This window comes from Cygnus olor, chromosome 2, assembly GCF_009769625.2.
Source record: "Cygnus olor isolate bCygOlo1 chromosome 2, bCygOlo1.pri.v2, whole genome shotgun sequence".
NCBI classification, from domain to species: Eukaryota; Metazoa; Chordata; class Aves; order Anseriformes; family Anatidae; genus Cygnus; species Cygnus olor.
This window is the reverse complement of record NC_049170.1, coordinates 72,954,784-72,965,088: the sequence shown is the minus strand read 5'-3', so window position 1 is coordinate 72,965,088 and position 10,305 is coordinate 72,954,784. Positions and strand designations below refer to the sequence as shown.

Genomic DNA, 10,305 nt, shown 5'->3' with positions numbered 1-10,305 from the left:
ATGTATTATAGCAGGTCTGATATTTGTGTATGACTTGTTTGTTGTACCTAATTTAAAGTTGAGGAGTACATGTGCCTGAGTTTCTGCTTTATTTTTATAAAGTTTATAAGTTTGGGTTCTTGCTATGTGCATTATTGGCATACTGGCTAGCCCAATTTAAGTTATACCACAAAACTATGCTTAGCTTACTTCAGTCTACTGTGAGAATACACAATGGATTTCAAACTAGTGATTCTAGAAATAGGACTAGACAAAACCTGAGGCTGAGGTATACCAAATAGTCCATTCCACCAATAGCAATTGTGTATGAGGAGCTCTCTCTCTGGTTATTAATTCTTTTTAGGAGCTTGCTGTGGTCTTCTGGATGACAGTTCTCTGGATATGACTTCGGAAAATAAGACAGCTCTTCTTTTACACACAGTACATTACCTCAAGAAAAATAGGCTGATTGATATAGCCTGAGATTTTTTCAGTGTTTAATTTCTTTTATCATCTCAGCAACACAGAAAAGAGAAGAATTTAATTGGGGGTGCAAAGGACAGGACACACTTTGTTTTATTTTACCATAGAGACAGTAGGCACTCAAGAAATTCAGGAAATTTTCTCATCTAATGTTTGTCTTACAACACTACTTTATAAATTCTGTACAGAAAATATTTCCATCACTGTTTGTTAAATGTAAAGCTTAATGCACTAAATGATGCGTTTATTAATGCAACCAGCAAGAGAGATGGGATGTAGAATGTGACTGAGATGTTTTTTCTGGGGAATGTTTATATTTTTATGATTTCCTGAGAACCTCAGATTTCAGCATTAATATTTTATCAGCGATAGAAACACTTCTGGTCTCATTACAGTTTTCAAATTTGTTGTGACATCTCTGAGTTTTGGGCTAACTGACCTAAGCAATATTTGTGTAAGAGCTAAAACGGGGCTGAAAGAGCTAGGATTCTCTATTCCAGTATTAGATTTGCCATGGATCCAGTTACTGATATCAGACTGGGTAATCACTGTACTTAAGTTTTCTCATCTTTAAGCTATGAACAATAATCTTCTCAATTCCTTTTCTCATTCGTCCTCATTTTTTCAAAAATATCTGTGAAATCTGATAAAGGACATCATTTAACTTGTTTGAAGGACATTTGGGTTTATACACAAGTTGAGATCCAGGTAAACTGAAGAAACTTCAAACCAGACACACAGGTTTCATTCCTGATATGAGTGAAGCCTTGTAGTCCTTCTTATCCATGCAAAATGTTTATTAAATAATTGGATAACATTAGATAGGATGCAGCTCAGTGGTGAAAGACCACCGATTCCTCATAACTGTCAAGTGTGATTACAGATTTTTCATACGTTGACAATACACGAAGTCCTTGGAAACCTGCAGTCATTCTTATTAATTATAGTTTGAATTCAACCATAAAAATCTAAGTTGTATCATAAAAATATGTGTAATAACAAGGATATTTAACAGGAGTTTATAGCATAAGCCATAATTAGGAAATACAAAGACACCCTCCAGTGAGAAACTATTACAGTTATTTTAATCACAGAAGAAGGTCACTAGCTGAGTAGCAAATTTCAGGACATTAAACTGATGTGATAAAAGAAGAGAGTTTATTTGAAAGAGGACCTGAAAGATAAGAAAGAGTAGGAATAAAGTAATCAGGTTTTGTAGCAGAATATAATTAAATATGGATGCCACTAAAATGTCAGCAGCCTATGCTGTTCTACATAGAAGTGGTTGGAAAAGAAAGAACTGCTAAGTAACAAAATATGCCGATAATACACAGATTATTCACAACAGTCTAAATTAAAGGATTGTGAAGAGTTACTTGGTGCTCCCAGCCTTCTCTCTCTGGTGCCAAGGTGTGGAGACACTCATGAACAAGTTGACCTAAGTGCTGGGTCACAAAGAGGAGGGGAGACACCAACTGAGCCAAGGTGCTGGGTTGCCAGGATGCAGTGACAACTTCATGAAACTGGGAAACATAACAGAACAGGGAGTACTGTCCATGAAACCAAGCAGCAGCAAGTCCTGTGTGGGACTTGGACCAGACCTGCTGCTACTGGACATCAAAACCCATGATGCCTGATGGCCAGTGTTGCCTACACCGTCATCCGCCTCCTCTGAAGGCTGAGTGATTCAAGATCTTTTACAGAATCACAGAATCATCTAGGTTGGAAGAGACCTCCAAGATCACCTAGTCCAACCTCTGACCTAACACTAACAAGTCCTCCACTAAACCATATCACTAAGCTCTACATCTAAACTTCTTCTAAATGCCTCCAGGGATGGTGACTCAACCACTTCCCTGGGCAGCCCATTCCAATGCCTAACAACCCTTTCAGTAACAAAGTTCTTCCTAATATCCAACGTAAACCTCCCCTGGCACAACTTTAGCCCATTCCCCCTCGTCCAGTCACCTGGCACGTGGGAGAATAGACCAACCCCCACCTCACTACAGCCTCCTTTAATGTACCTGTAGAGAGCAATAAGGTTGCCCCTGAGCCTCCTCTTCTCCAGGCTGAAAAATCCCAGCTCCCTCAGCCGCTCCCCGTAAGACTTGTTCTCGAGACCCCTCACCAGCTTCATTGCCCTTCTCTGGACTCTCTCGAGCACCTTTTATTTTACATAAAATCTGAGTCTGGGTTATGACTGTAAAGTGATAAGACTTTGATCCAATCTGCAGAGATATTATAGATAATAAATTACACCAATTGTAATAATAAATCTTTAATTACAACCACAACATTGTTTCTAGTCCTCATTCAGCCAAGGAAGCCTAGGGCAACCTGCATGTCCTCCATAGAAACATTGAAAAATACTATATTAAAGATAGCAGTAATCTTTTGAAATAAATTCCATGATCCTTGTCTTAGAAAGCCTTTTTGTTCCTTCCAGCATTTTGGTGGTAACAGAGATGTTTGTGGATTAGTCTTAATTGGGACAGGTAGAAAGTGAGATGGTCTGCTGAGATGCTGAAAGTGAGCACAGCACCACAAAGGGTACAATAGAAGTCACTTGGTGATAAAACTGGTGATGAAATTTAGTGCAGAGTAACACAGTCATTTAGCTAACTACAGATGGTTATACAGCAAAAGGTGAAAGCTCTGAGAAATACCTCTGGTCTGATCAGCTATAAATTTTGTGATTTAAGCTTCCGCTCTTATCCTCAATTCATGGCTCTCTCCTTTTTACTTGACAGATAGAATGACACATCAGACATCCTAGCACCCTTCAGATCAATTTCTATTCCTCTATTGATCAGGATAATTTATCCATGTCATACTTCAAATAATTCAATCTAAGTGACACAGCTTGGTTTTAATATTTGATTTGCTCTACAGGAATTATTTTTGTTTTAAAAAACAGTATCGAAAGCCTTGCTGATGTCATCTACCTTGACTTTAGCAAAGCTTTCAATACTGTCTCCCATGACATCCTGATAGCAAAGCTGAGAAAGTATGGGATAGAGGGGTGTACAGTAGGGTGGGTTGAGAACTGGCTGACTGGCTGAGTTCAGAGGGTGGTGATCAGCGGTGCAGAGTCCGGCTGGAGATGTCTGACTAGTGGCGTTACCCAGGGGTCGGTGCTGGGTCCACTCTTGTTCAACATCTTCATCGACGACATTGATGAGGGAATAGTGTCGGCCCTCAGCAAGTACGCCGATGACACAAAGCTGGGAAGAGTGGCCGACACGCCAGAAGGCTGTGCCACCATTCAGCGAGACCTGGACCGGCTGGAGAGATGGGCAGGAAGAAACCAAATGAGGTTTATTAAGAGCAAGAGTAGAGTCCTGCACATGGGAAGGAACAACCGGACATATCAGTACAGGCTGGGGGACGACCTGCTGGAGAGGAGCTCTGAGGAGAAGGACCTGGGGGTCCTGGTGGACGACAGGATGACCATGAGCCAGCAGTGTGCCCTGGTGGCCAAGAGGGCCAATGGGATCCTGGCGTGCATTAAAAGGAGCATGGCCAGCAGGTCAAGGAAGGTGATGCCCCCCCTCTGCTCTGCCCTGGTCAGGCCTCACCTGGAGTACTGTGTCCAGTTCTGGGCTCCCCGATACAAAAAAGACAGGCATCTCCTGGAAAGAGTCCAGTGGAGGGCCACAAAGATGATACGGGGCCTGGAGCATCTTCCCTATGAGGAAAGGCTGAGAAACCTGGGTCTGTTCAGCCTGGAGAAAAGAAGACTGAGAGGGGATCTCATCAATGTGTATAAATACCTGAGGTGTGGGAGACAGAGGGATTTGGCCAACCTCTTTTCAGTGGTTTGTGGGGATAGGACAAGGGGTAATGGCCACAAGATAGAGCACAGGAAGTTCTGCACCAACATGAGAAAGAACTTCTCCACAGTGAGGGTGACGGAGCACTGGAACAGGCTGCCCAGGGAGATTGTGGAGTCTCCTTCTCTGGAGATATTCAAGGCCCGTCTGGACGCCTACCTGGGCAGCCTGCTCTAAGGAACCTGCTTTGGCAGGGGGGGTTGGACCCGATGATCTTTCGAGGTCCCTTCCAACCCCTTCAATTCTGTGATTCTGTGATTCTGTGATTCTGTGATATCCAAGATTCCCATGTTAATAGAATATACACTAGCATTCAAACAACTGAAAGAATGATGTGACTCACTATCAATAAAATAGTAATACCCCCATATTCACTCTACTTTTTATCATGGCATTACTGTTGTTTTTGCATGAATGGTTTCTATCATAGTGACTCAATTTATGTCAATCTGCATTTTTACACATCCTTGCACATGTTTTTCTGAACACTAGAAGTTCTGTCAGCCTCATTTACTTTCCACTGAAAGCACCAGCCCTCTACAATGAAATTCAGAAACAATAGAACAGAATCTTATTTAAAATGTTCCTGTGGACATAACAAAATAGCACATATTTGAAGTTATTCAATTATCAGTCATTTGCAATACACAGGCATTTCTTTCCCAGACAACAGAAGCAGAGAGTTTACTACTGAGTATGTACACAGCCTGCTGAAAGCAACGTTGACCTGCTAACTAGTGTTTTGTATCATAAGAAAAAACAAAGGCTAATAGCAGGCTTAGTCCTTCCATTTGAAAAGCCCATTTTCCTCGGCCTAACATGTTAAGGGGATGTGGACCAGAACAACACAGACCTCTCCAGTTCTCTCTCAAAAGATTCTGACAGCAAAGAATGATAGCAGATCTGGAGACTGGTGACAAACTTACCTCAGTGAGAAATCAAGGAGCATCTGTGATCCTTTCCCCGAGGCAGCATTACTTTCAGTGTCTTGGCACATGCCACAAAAATAGTCTTTTCAGTGTGGAAACTCCAGATGCTTCCTCTAGTAGAAAATTCAAAACAGGAGAAGTAGTGAAACACTAACATACTCCTACCTACAGGCTGTTCAAGGTACCTGTTGCTTCATTTAACAGAATCACAGTATGGTTAAAGTTGGAAAGGACCTCTGGAGGTCATGTAGTGCAACCCCCAAATAAACTATTCCATCTATTAAAACGTATGCTCTGAGATGTACAGTAGGAGAATGAATATTTACCTAACAAATTTACAATTAAAAACTATACAATCTTTCAGTGTAGCTAGTTTTGTATGGAAAACAGAGATACATGATCTTAAATTAGTCTAGGAAGATGTTCAAAGGTAGTGAAGAACTAAAACTAATTTCTATGTCATTATGACAGAAGCACTGTGTGCTGGAAAAACCACTTATAGCTCATACACCATAGTAAAGAGGACGTAACAGATATGAAGTTACCACCACTATTTTTACTGATTCAAAATGCCCTTCTTTTCTGTTCCAGCTACATCCCACATATTATTCCTTAATGTCTGTAAAATACAATGAAGGTGAATATGTTTTAAGTATATTTATTGCAGAATACTTTATCCTGCCTTGTGTATTAAGAAGTCACTTTTACTAACTGCAAACTGAAAGTAAAAGATGCTTTTCTAAATGACCCTACACATTGATGTGTTCTTGCATATATTGATAATGAACATCAAGCACATCTTTAAGAGTAAAATCAGTTGTTACTGCTTTATAGATTTTTTTTTCCTGAAAAAAAAAAGCTAGGCAGATAGTAATACTAATTTTTACTTATTCCTTTTCTTTTTTTTAAGATAAACCTATATTTCATGTTTCTCAGATTGCACTAGTCAACTTCCTCAGGCTCCTTTGTAGCAGGAGAGCTGCAAGAGGCATGCAAAGCATGACGGCAACAAGCCAAGCCTGAGGCAACTTCTTCTCTATTCTATTCTTTCAAGCTACAAATATTCCTCCAAAATACTGTTGTGCTATGGCTGAAGAAGAAGCAGCAGGAAACCACTTTTTTCTTTTTTTTTCTTTTTTTCTTTTTTTTCAATAAATGCATAAAACACTGCCAACTAAAATGTAACCAACAGTTATTAACTGACAGCATGTCCAATAATTAAAACCAAGCTATATTACTGTAATACTAATTTTAAAACAATGACTCGGTCTTACTTTACATTTTACACTTTTAATATTTCTTTATTTTGTTATATTCTGCAGGCTTTCTTTCTTAGAATAAGATTTGACTTGAGGTATGACTTTTGCTAGAGAAAAATAGGAAGGTATGAACTGCATTTTCAGGTAAGAAGAAACTGTCTTTCCTGCTTTTGTTCACTCAATAAGCACAGGGTAGGATACATAGCCAAGATATTAGTCTCCTGCTGAATGCCCTCCTCTGACAGAATTTGAAGCCATAGTACTGACTCCCAGAGAACTGCATTAACTGCCAGGCTGCCATTAAACTTTTCTGCTGACATCTTCAATTGAGAAACATTTACTGGGACAAGATCTGGAACCTGGGCATTTCATATCTCCAGTGAGAATGTGAACTATCAAGAAAACAACACTTTAGTAGGATATATCGTCAACCTAAGCATACTTGTTTCCAGACGAAGGTTTGGCAGCACACACTTATTCGGTCTGACTTCACACACTCATGGTTCTGACAAGTTAATGTAAAGAACTGAGTATTGGGATAGGCAAAACTACAAACAAGTTCAGACTGAAGTCAGCAAAAATTGTGAACTTCTGGAAAGAATCAAAGTGTTTTATTTATTTTCACATTTTCAAAGAAAAACAGGTATGAGTTTTTGAAAAGAAAATGATTGGGCTCTTTAAAATGCCTTTTCTAAAATCGGTCATTTAAGATTATTTTTAAATTTATTTAAAATTTGTAAGACTACTTTTTCTGAGTAGAATGCTTTCTTTGCACTAATGATCTGTATGTAATGATACATATTTCTGAGACTAAGAAATAGTTCAAGTAATGTCATGTTCACCTAATGAAGATCATTTTGGCAAATGACACAATGCACATTGCAATACAACACAATACAGTTCTGAAGGGTTTTTTTGTTTTGTTTTGTTTTGTTTGGTGGCAAATGTCATTTTTCCTACAATGCAGTCAAATTGTTTTTTCTCAGCAATTTTGTATCAAGTACTGCAAGCCATGTAGGGGAGCCAATGACAGAATTATTCTTCATATCCATTCTATCTTTTCCTAGCCTTTCTTGATCATCACTTCACAGGCTCATCTGACATGCAGTACTGTTCCACCACCATTTTATCTGCTCATCTGCTGATTGCTTTCCTGACACTTTGCCCTCCAGTAATACTTGCTCTGATTGTCATCCAATCTCTTGCTGAAATAAAACAAGAGTTTTCATTTTTGTCTCTCAGGTGTGTATATTGAATGCCTACTGCACACCAGCTCTTGAAGTACCTACCCACTAGCAGTTTCAAGCATTGGCTATTACAGAGGCATAAGTTTAAAAAGGAAAATAGACAAAGATGATTATTTGAGTGCAGTCTGTTTCTCAGTCATGTGAAGTGTGGACCAAAGTAAGAACTACATAGTTTAGGTAGAGTTCTGTTCATATGGATCCTCAATTGAGGGTTTTTACAGCCAAGCCACAAATAAATAAATAAATTCGAAAGCTGCAAGTTTAAAATAGTAGAAATACTTGGTATTAGGTGAATACCACAAACAAATTCTGGTGGATATTCACTTAAATTTGCAATTAATTTATTTTGAAGTGTTTGCAGCATTTTTTGTTTCTGAAAGTATTAGTGCTAACAGATTCAGAGAAGTTAATTTCAGAGTAGTATCATAATCATAAAAAGAACTGCAAGTTTTCAAACTGCAGTATTTATGTTTTATGTACTTGAATACTCATGCAGATAGGGAATAAAAACTTTTTCAATTACTATTCTGTCCAGCTTAAGCTAACAAATTTCTGAAAAATCATCAAATTTCACCTGCTTAAGTCTTAGGCCTTACTGTTGGACATTAATATATCTAATTATAGTAAATAAAATATTTAAAAATTGTACAGCAAATATTTTTTATTTGAAACTACTTTAAAAACCCTTATGTAAGACTGGGCCAAATTTATAACCCATACAGAAAACCAGACAGTCTCTTCTCAGAAATAAAACAAATGAAAATGGATGAGCACAGAGGAAGCTGAGGTGAACCTTAAGTCTTCCAAATGTTGAATAAATGTGCTTGGAGATGTTTTGAAATGCTGATAAGGAAATTAGGTGCAATGAGTAAATTTGTGTTGTAGAGTACTTATTACCTCTAGTAATGAGGCTGTTGCCCTTCATGTTTTGTTTCATTTGTAGTAAAGAGAAACCCTTTATTCCCATCTCAAGCGTTGCTCGGTAACAAAATATATTGAATACATGTTGTAAATCAATATACTAAAGTAACGCAAAATGTATACAGTAATTGAACTAATGTTCTGTTCTGCTCCAACTACGTGAAAAAAAGATATATATATATATATATCTTTTAATTATAATAGTGTCCTAGTGGCAATTTATGCCAGTTATGCCATGTATAAAACAGGCATAAAACAGTTATGCCATGTAGCCTAATGACCAAACGAAAACACTTGGAAGCACATAGAGATGGAGGATTACTGTTCCAATGTGAACAAAACCTGGGCAACATCAAACAATGGTTGCTCACTTTGTAGAACTAATTTGACCCATTGTTGTGGCAGGGCATTGGGCAGGCAGCTGGGACTAGTTTTTGGCACTCTCTGTAACACACAGGAACATACTGCTGTGCTGAGGTCACTGTCAAAATGTGCAGCTGAGTGATTTTCCCCTTTTTATTGTCACATGTGGAGCTATATGTTGGGCTAGACTTCTTGTTGCAATGGTCAATAAGCACTTGAAAGGAAAGAGCCATCCCACCTCTCTGGCTGTTCAACCAAACTTTGAAGCAAGATTGAACAGAATAGTGGTCCCATTGATTTTCATTTCCATGAAAAAACATGAATTGCCTGTCTCCATCATAAACATGAAACGGTGACATTACCAGTTCTTACAAGATACCCATAGGTTTACTTTTCTTTACAGTTTCAAATGGAAATTGGCATTTCAGTGTGCAGTATAAATAAAAGAAGACACAGAAAAGTGAACTTAAGCATCTTTCTGAAGTGATAAGGCCAAGACTGGCAGATGGATCCTAACAACACATCACAGTTTCAAGAAAATATATATTGTAAAGAAAAAACAATTAAGATCTTGCAGAAATTAATGCAACAATTAATTCTTCCAGCATTCCGGAACATTTGAATGATGACCTGCTTCCTGCATAGACATATATATATATATTATATGATTGCATTCTTTTCTTAAAGAAAGAACAAAAAGGACAGAGACATATGACATCTTAAGTGCCATTTCCCAAAGCAGCCAAAGAGCACAAGCAGACAGTTAAGGTTAACCTGAGTGGAATATCTTTCCCACGGCCCCCTCTTCCCCATCTTGTTTCATCCTTGCCCACTCTTCCCCCATGGAGAAGAAGAAAGAATGGTGGGAGAAAAAGAATCATTTTAACATTGTGAATTGAGATTCAATTAGAAATATTTTAATGAAATTGAGAGGAGAGGAGAGGAGAGGAGAGGGAGGAGAGGAGGGAGAGGAGGAGGAGAGGAGAGGAGAGGAGGAGGAGGAGGAGAGGAGGAGGAGGAGGTAGAGGAGGAGAGGAGAGGAGAGGAGAGGAGAGGAGAGGAGAGGAGAGGAGAAGGAGGAAGGAAGGGAAGGAAGGGAAGGGAGAGGAGAAGGAAGGGAAGGGAAGGGAAGGAAGGGAAAAGGGAAGGAAGGGAAGGGAAGGGAAGGGAGGGAAGGGAAGGGAAGGGAGGGAGGGAAGGAAGGGAAGGGAAGGGAGGGAAGGGAAGGGAAGGGAAGGGAAAGGGAAGGGAAGGAAGGGAAGGGAAGGGAAGGAAGGGAAGGAGGGGAAGG

At 39.1% G+C, this 10,305-nt stretch overlaps 1 long non-coding RNA gene across 1 annotated transcript in view; it reads right to left on the bottom strand.

Moving 5' to 3' along the window:
- Positions 1-1,020: 1,020 nt before the first annotated feature.
- LOC121066207 overlaps positions 1,021-10,305 on the bottom strand; it is a 43,213-nt gene continuing 33,928 nt past the window's right edge. The window contains exons 2-4 of the long non-coding RNA XR_005817582.1: positions 5,222-5,337; positions 1,555-1,636; positions 1,021-1,105 (exon numbers count right to left, since the gene is read on the bottom strand). This is a non-coding gene — a long non-coding RNA (uncharacterized LOC121066207). The remainder of the gene's footprint in view (positions 1,106-1,554; positions 1,637-5,221; positions 5,338-10,305) is intronic.